This window comes from Atta colombica, unplaced genomic scaffold (assembly GCF_001594045.1).
Source record: "Atta colombica isolate Treedump-2 unplaced genomic scaffold, Acol1.0 scaffold261, whole genome shotgun sequence".
Lineage (NCBI taxonomy): Eukaryota > Metazoa > Arthropoda > Insecta > Hymenoptera > Formicidae > Atta > Atta colombica.
Genome location: NW_017259361.1, coordinates 798,920 through 806,183, shown reverse-complemented (window position 1 = coordinate 806,183; position 7,264 = coordinate 798,920).

Sequence of the window (7,264 nt, the reverse complement as noted above, 5' to 3'; positions counted from 1 at the left end):
GTATATATATGTATGTATGTATATATATATATATATATATATATATAAATATATAAACACATATATTGTAAATATTGTTACGTGCGCGCGTTTCATTTCCTCAAGACTTTAGATAGAAAAAGAAAAGTACCTTCAAAAATGTCTTTTTCAAAACATTACGGTTCTCGAGATCTTCTTTTCCTTAATCAACGCTTGCAAGTGACATCGCACATTGAGAAGAGTTACAAGGTAAATTTATTATAGAAGCTTTTACGTTTGTAACAATAATTCGAAATTAATTTCATCGTAAAATGGCAAAATGCGATGGGAGATCCAGAAGATGATCTCCCGTCTCTTTTTTTCTCTTTCTTTTACAGTTCGCATATGAATTCGACATAAATGATAGCCTATTCATAATCTCGGACGCAGCTTAATTGCATAATGAAATGAATACAATGCAATTGATCTTTAAGAATACTTTTTAACTTTTCATTACATCTTTTTTTAATAGTACATTCACGATAGGACTAATAGAGTCTTCTTCATTCTCGCATCCCTTCCGTAAATCTATAACATATCGGGTGATGTGTTGCTTTCTCTCTCACATTCTCACTCTCTTCCTCTCTCTCTCTCTCTCTCTCTCTCTCTCTCTCTCTCACACTTTCTCTTTTTCTGACTCGCAAATCTTAAAATCTTATGAACTAAACAATTTATTTCTCTATATAAACAGCATTTTATAGATAATCTACATCTTATGATCTTATAATAAAAAATATGAATCATGGGGGCAGGATATAGACAAAAAGTAATAACGTCTTTAAGATGTTCGCTTATTAAAGGGGGGGAGGGGAGTAGCGCTCTATATACATATATATACACACACACACACGCACGCACGCACGCACGCATGCACACACACACACACACACACACACACACACACACACACACACACACATATATATATATATATAGATTCCTTTTAAAAAAAACCGCTTGAAACGAACATACTAAAAAAAACAATGAGTAAGTTGTAATGAGTGCATCGTGCGAGCCATTCCCATAAACCCACAGTATATACAATGTGTGATCATCATTAGATTTTTATCGTTTAGGTAAGCGATAGGAATAGATAGGAGTAACATTACCCTGCCGCGAATGCATGCACTTCAAAATTCTCATTTGCCTTGAAATAAGATACAAAAAAAAACGTTGGTATTGTCCCGAATTTAAGTGGCCAATCTTCGAGAGCGTGTAGGGAATCAATAAATTAAAGAAAAAAGATCTTTAGAGATAAAGATCATTTTTACTTCGTTTTAAAGAAAATCGCAAAAAAAAAGATATAATGTAATTTTTCAGTATATCATTTCTTCAAAGCGGAATATTATTTTCATGGATGATTTTAATGATAATGCTTCGCAATAACTAGAATATGCGCGCCGATTTCTAAATAGAAGAGTGCCGGATCGATGAATCATTATTGAAAGTTTACAACAGAAATTTCTTAGCATATTGGTAAATGAAAGATAAGACTAATCCATGTTTCTTTGTGCGCATTCCAGCGGAAGTGTTATTGTGTTGTCCGGAAAGTTCGTGTCGATTTTGAAGGAGAATTGAAACGCAGAAGATTTAAATTTTTAATTTCATTTATTAAATTTAAATCTTTTGCGGCACGAACTTTCCGGACAACCCAATACTTTGGAGGAGATTTACGTAGTCGCCGGCGAAATATGATGTAAGTGTTATGATGGGAGTTTTCCAGCAAGAGACACAAATTAATACATAAGAGTCTATCCTTGTTCAATAATCAATAAGAAACAAAGGACGGATTCTTGTGTTGATTTGTGCCTCTGCTGGAAAACTCCCATCATAACACTTACATCATATTTCGCCGGCGACTACGTAAATCTACCAATCGACATCCAGTGAATATCGGATTAATATCCTCATCTATGTTTGAAGAGAAATGAAATTAATAATATTGCCTCCTCTAACAACGATACAAGAAATGAAAAAAGTTATATTGGCAGATATCGTCACAATGTTATGTTTATCCAGATTTTTCGATCTGTCGTGCGTTTTTCTTTCGTAGCAGCATTTTCTCTCTATTCCATTCTTCGTTTTGTATAAAATTGGTCTTTATACCAATTCTGAATTTCTTCCTTATTATTTGCCATAACATTTATAGTAAATTGAAAGGAACATCGAGACCAGATCAATGTTTGGCTGCAACACGAGCTGTTCGTACAAGATGCGATGCGTGCATTGCTGTAAGAGAGGCCAATATTTCAAACAATAGACCTGTTTTTTTTAGTTGAACTTGGATGGTTTATCTTTTTCTTTCCAAAGTGGAGAGAAAAAGAAGAAAGATATATCATGCAAGAACTGTAGCTAAAAAGAATAGATCTAATATCTGCATTAAGCAAGTGACAATGTGAATAAATAAGTGTGAATGAATAAGTAATGAATAAGTACAAAAATGAAAACTATGTTTGTTTTTTCTTAAAATTTTCTCCAAAATGATGCAAAATTAGCATATTTCTAAAGGACTTTATGATCCCCTATACACTCCCAATATTTGTTTAAATTCGTGTTATCGGTTTAAATTCAGTATCGGTTACACTCTATATAACACTGTAAGATAACTGCATTAGTGAACATGATCCAATTATTGGACGAAATAACGAAAATTTGAAATATTAAGCTTTTATATATACGATTCTAAATAAATTCGTTATTTATAAAAATTTAATAAGAATTTATTTAGAGTCATACACATATCATTAAAAGCTAAAGGCTCCTGAGTAGTCGCAGTCACATTGAATCATAAACGAGAAATGAGATGTTCATTTTTTTTTGCCATTTATAATTGAAGACAAATAAGATTCAAGTTTTTTATAGCGATCTCATTATTACGTTTTATCCAAATTGTCTTTAATTAATAAATATAATACAATGTAAGGAAAATTAACGTGTCATTTATGATACATTTCTCTTATGACGTCACAATTTAATATGACAAATGAATACTCAGGAACCTTAAAACAGCAAAATTTGAAGAGAACATGCGGCTGATACTTGGAGAAATTTGATTACTACTATATCTCTTATATAATATTAAAATTGAAGAACTATTTAGGTTAAAAAAAAAAATTCACTAAGAAGCTCTTGTTATCGCATGCTATTAAATTCTTTTGTTTCTCAAGAAATTGTACTAAATAAATGATAAGGCAAAGTTCAAATACTTTTTCATCATATTGCATATTTTTTTAATTTGCATAGAAGATCAACTCGTATTTTTTACTGCAGTGCGATTAACTCTGATTTTGTATCGACATTAATAATCATTTATCAACAACATTTAGACTTAATATCGCGATCTCATCGATAAACGCTAATATATCAGTCTTGATCAGATTTGTTCTCTGTATTTAAATTGTACATAGGAAATTTAATTCGCAGGTATTGGCCAAATTCAAACTTTATCGTCACGATTTGAGCTCAATATTAATATATTTTAGTGACGAAGTGTTTTTTGCTAATGTCAGTGCCCTTGCTGAATTATAATCGGCAAACGCTTCTTGCACATACATATATCAATTTCCGCAAAGAAGTACAAGAGAAAATACTTTGCGCGTTAAAAGCTGATCGCAGCAGGGAAGGAGTGAGAGAAAAAGGGATAGCTGAAAAAGGACATTAATAGAGGGAGAACGAGGGAGACAAAAAATTCTGGTATGGCACAGGTTTATGAGTCAGGCAGGTACTAATAACGATTTTGAAATATACAAACATGGTCGCCTCGCGCTTCACTTCGCGAGTGTGTACATGTATATGTGTGTCTATGTGTCTGTCCGTTTGTGTGTGTGTTTAATACATCCACTAAAAAAGTCTATTGTATAGAGTGTTCTTGGATTAAATCTTAAAATATGAATTTAGGATCTCAAAACAAATAAAATAAAAATTTTTTTTATCTGTAATTTTATTCACAAACTTCGTTTGAGAGATACTGACTTCTTAAATTATAGAATTGAAATTGAAATGAATAACGTCAAAATAATCTAAGTTTACTCCCTTTGTTATTTTACAATAATAATGCAATTATTAAACATTTTGTTCAAAATGTGGTCTCTAGCCTCGAGATAAGCATTGCAACTATCGATGAGGACACAAATGGCTGATTGTATGTCTTTTTTTTCGCATGCTTGTACTATCTTCTATTTTGAGACAAAAATTTAATAATTATATTTTGATTATTAGCAATATAAACAATAAATCTAAATTATTTCGACATTATCTGTCCCTATAGTATTCTGTAACTTGAAAAGACAATATCTTTTAAACAAAGCGAGATTTAGAATACAAAATAATTATATACTTATATTTCAAATTAAATTTGAAATTAATCTATATCATAATAAAGATAATAATACTATATACATAAAGTATGTCCATATATATATTTCTTCTTTTTTCTCATAATCTCTTCGTTTTTACGTACGAGAAAATTGATAAGAAAATTAATTGAAAAGTAGAGGAAGATTGTTTTTTAAATGAGTTTTAAAAAAAAAATGAGAAAAAATTGTCATCATATGTATAATAATATATAAAATTATATGTTATTATACATATATAAAATATTGCATAATCGCAATTTTACCTTTTGTAAAGATATATAATGCAGAAGTTTTTTCTAATTATTTTTTAATTATTCTTATCAGTTTTCCTACACACACACACACACACACACACACACACACACACACACACACACACACACACACGCACGCACGCACGCACGCACGCACGCACGCACGCACGCACGCACGCACGCATATATATGAATAGAGATATATGGACATATTTTATATGTAATTATATATAATTAATTATAAATAGACTTTTTTACCGGATGTATACGAAATAAATTAAATACATAGCTTGCGCTTTGATATCGCACAAATTCCTGGCTTCTTCTTTCGCAAGTTTAACTACGGTAAGAACACTGCATTATATATATATACACAGGGTTATGTATTTCGTATGAGTTACAGTACGATTAATATAAGATAGCGTGTTAGAGAGTTACATTCGTGTGTACGCGCACGTAATGTATTGCTCTGTGTGTGTGTGTGTGTGTGTGTGTGTGTGTATGTGTGCGTGTGTGCGTGCGCGTGTGTGTGCGCGTGTTCATGCGTGCGTTAGTGTTAGTATCGGTGTATAGAGAATCGCCTATAACGCATTCGTCGTAACAGTTTGATCGGATCTAACTACGATCGATATTCGAAATGGGCATATAAATTCATAGCGTGGAATTATTATTCTTGGGTCTAACGAGAGCGACGTTCTAGGCCCGACAGATTCGCGTGGACGGGTAACACGAAGGGGTAAAGGGAAGATGGGTAAGAGAAGGTGGAATAATAGAGGGAGAATCGAAGGGAAACTCGATAAGGGCAAGGAGGAGAAGGGATTATATATAACAGGAAATATATTTGAGTTTTCATTTAATCATAACTATTCATTAGAGATCCAATGTCTTCTCTCTTTCTCTCTCTTTCTTTCCCTCCTTCTCTCTCTCTCTCTCTCTCTCTCTCTCTCTCTCTCTCTCTCTCTCTCCTCTCTGATAATCTTATACTTCGAAATACTAAACTCTCAAAGTGACGTCATATAATATTTACTTTTATTTTAAATTCATGATAATAAAGTCATCTATGCGTATGAGAGCTTAACTGCGCGTCAACGTGTCTCATACTATCGCGCATGCACGCCGAAATGCAGAATGCGCGTGTCAATGTGCATTCGCGATTTCGATATTAATACGTATATACAGTCTGTCGAGAAAGAAAAATACAAATATGTATATAACACGCGAATATATTCCGATTCGAAGGTAATCCCAAGTCACCCCATTCGATGCGTCCTGGCATCGAGTTTTTTTTATTTATTTTTAAACGAGCTTTGAACCCATCAAATGAAATTTTTTTTGTGAACAAACAAAAAAGTCGCACAATAAACAATAAAACTCGTTCGAAGCTACTTCGATTATCTTCATCGATATACATCGATATGGCATGAATAACTTTCGGAAGTTTTTATCCTTTTACGTACAATTAATATTCCAATTTATAATTTACACTTTTTATTTTATTTTAATGGAATTTACACGCATTAATGGAATTCGCTTTGCTAATCGTTTTGCTAATAATTAAGGTTAATCAAAAGTGTGCAATGTCGAATTTTTCGCAAAAAAAATCGAATTTGCGAGGAATATACTCGCAAATTTTCGCATTCTTCTTTCTCAACATCCTGTACATACAGGGAGTCTCTGGTCAGTCGCGCTTTTGTCGACGATAAATATCATGAGAACGATTTATATCGAAAGAGTTTAAAAAAATCCCAAATCCAGCTGGTGCACCGTATTCCTCATTATTAATCTTAACGTGTTGTCAACATCACGCTGAATAAAACCTATAACAGTAAAGTGATTTATATGCTTCTCACGAGTCAGTCTCTCATCCAGAGACTGTCGCCACTGTGAAAATTTTTTTCTTTTACGTGCGATTCTCTTTAACTATCAATGCATTAAGTATTATCGACCGAATACGCGAATGACTAGGAACACCCTGTATATACACACATACACATATATATATATATATATATATATATTTATATATATATAACATATATAATCGCTACCTGCATATCACAACATAAATTTTATTCTCTCTTCGATTCTCTCTTGCTCTCGCTCTTTCTTTCTCTTTCTTTCGCTCTCTTTCATTCGCTTCCTCTTCCTCTTTCTCGCTCGAACGTAATACACTCAATTTACGCAAGCATGCACACGATCCCGTCTACATAATTATTATAATGCTGCAGTACTGTGATAGTGGTTGAGTTTCTAAGCATTGTAGCGCCGTTCCAGGGCGCGTCTCGAATGTACGCTTACAACAGAACGTAGCCTTTTGCTACCCAATCCCTCTCCCTGGAAATTCTATTCGTCTTACCGTGCATACACACGAGTTCCTTATACGGGGCGAACAAAACAAGATTACAAACATCCACGGCGAATGCGTAATTGTTCGCGTCGCCCTTCTCGATCTTCGAGGCCGGTTGCACCGACGCAGAGTAGTGCTCTAACTGCGGTTAATTGAACGATAGTTAAAGTTAACTGATGTTTAACTTCCTTAGAATCCGCCGATTCTGATTTCGCTGCGCGCGCGAGATAGACGCGGAATTAAATTAAATTTGTTAAATTAATTTAGATCAAGTTGAGAGTGTGTGAGTA